The following is a 2,342-nucleotide window of genomic DNA, read 5'->3' as shown; positions in this document are numbered from 1 at the left end:
TTTGTAGCTTCAGATTTCAGATGACAACAAATCTGTGAAAATTTACCACCTATCACATTTTGGGGTAGATTTAAAGAATACTCATAATTATTCTCAAAGAATTGTAAATTATCTAAAAATGATTGTAAAGCAATTGTAGTCCTTATGTAAGTCATTACCTGTGTGAGGTTAGATTTTCTTTATAGACTGCACATAACATTTCGCTTAGAATTGGCAGAACTAGCCAGAGGACCTGTGTGTCTTTTGTGAAATCTGTTATTAGATGTTTGCAAAAAATGTAAAACAATGTCACATTTCTTGCTAATTGTTTTTAGAAAAGTCTTAAGATGCCAGTGTTATAAGCATGCAACATATTTATTGTTTCTTTAAAGTTAGTAAACACTTTTAGGATTTTTTTAGTCTTAATTTCCAATATCAATAAACATAACCAATAAAAACAAAATTATTTTGCCACCTCAATGGAGTTTAAGCGTTTGGTGAATATTTGAAGAGAACAATATTTGAGGACACTCTCAACCCAGTCTAGGCTCAGCTAGTTAATACTGAGAACAGAGGCAAACTTTTTCCAAATAAACTCTCCAGCTCAAAACAATGAACAGACTGATAGAATGCATAATTTAAAGGGAATTAAACAAGAAAAGGAAAATTGATGAAATGTTTGAATAAGTGTGCAGCGAGAGTCACAGCAAGTGTTTGGAGACTCTGAGTCTAGAGTGTTAAAATCTGATGCTGGAAAAACCCTTGAGGCAGAGAGGCAGAACCTAATGTTTAATGGCAGTCATATGCCAAGTACTTCGTACCTGCCTTGCATCCTTGCAATGAATTACATAGCCAGGTGGCATCATCTGCTTTTGACACAGCTCAGAGAGCATTCCATGAGGCTCCTAGACTGGTACCCAGCTCACCATCCTATGTAGTTTCATGGTATCTTGGAATAGAAGAGAGTTTACAATGTGGGCCATGTGACCTCTAGCTCTGAAAACACAAAACACCACGGTGAACTCAAGGAAGATCAGTTCTGGGGAAGAAAGGCCAAGTGTCCACAGAGAGAAGCAAATGATTCCTCTAGAACAAGGAGAAGAAACAGGAGAGGTAGGAGCAAAGCTTTCAGTACCAACAGACACTCTTGCCCTTTCTCTGGCTACACCCTCAGTAAGCTAAAGGTTCAGAGAACAATACCCAAGCTGTTAGAGGAGCGAGGTGCTGAATTTTACAGTCTGTGGAAGCTGCAGGGAGAAATGGAGCGCCATCACAGTATGAATGGACCATGCTTTGACAAGGTCAGCACTAGGAGATGTGGAAATCTAGAAGAGACACACCAACTGGCCTTGGCTCAGTGGCACAGTCTTGATGGACTTATTGCTGTTATGTATAGAGGGAGTCAAGAAGGCAGAGAACCATGTGTAGCATACAGCAGGAGTGTGGCTTCTCAGAGAAGAGAAGAGAAACCAGAACAACTAACAAGAGTATGGGCCTTGGCAAATATGACAATAGCCCTTCTCCATACCAGATTTTACTAAAAGTACCACTATTTCAAGTGCAGACATGTAAAACAATCCATGTGCCTTTATTACTATGCTCTTGAACCTCTAAAGATTGCAGTGTTCAGGATTTTAGACTAGCAAATCAGATATTGTATTACTGTCTGAATTCCCACCTTCTCCATGGCCATAGATCTGCCCTTCCTGGTTCTGGTCTACAGAATGAGGCCTCATTTAGTCAATGGTGAGAATAGTGTTTCCCTCTATTCCTGTTTCCTCCCTTCCTCCTGTCCTTCCCTCTCTTTCCTTCCTTTCTTCCTTCTTTCCTTCCTTCCTTCCTTCCTTCCTTCCTTCCTTCCTTCCTTCCTTCCTTCCTTCCTTCCCCTCCACCTTCTCTTCTTCTTCCAGTTGCTATAAAAGAGTCAGCCGTTACACTCTATGTATTCATGCACAAAGTTCTCTCATTAAGATATATTCCCTTAATTTCTCTCTGGCTTCCTCACTTCCTAAGCCTTGAGGACAAATAATACAACAGCAAATTCTGATTCACTTTGGGGTGGCTGGGGGTGGATAGTTCTTAGTCCTTGGAATATGAGACTTTTTACATCTCTACTCAAGTTAAGCAAATATTCCTTAAAGTCCAAGGAATCTGACTTTTTTTAATCTCTGAGTTTCCAACTTAGGTCAGAAAAGTTACTTATTACCTTAGAAAATAAGAAAGGAAGTTAGAGAGGGGAGGGAGGGAGCAAGGGAGGGAGGGAGGGAGGGAGGAAAGGAGAGAGAGAGAGAGAGAGAGAGAGAGAGAGAGAGAGAGAGAAAGAGAGAGAGAGAGATTATTTTAGCCATAACAAAATTGACCCC

This window comes from Mus caroli, chromosome 4 (assembly GCF_900094665.2).
Source record: "Mus caroli chromosome 4, CAROLI_EIJ_v1.1, whole genome shotgun sequence".
In the NCBI taxonomy this organism is placed as follows: Eukaryota; Metazoa; Chordata; class Mammalia; order Rodentia; family Muridae; genus Mus; species Mus caroli.
Note: the sequence above shows the minus strand (reverse complement) of the source record.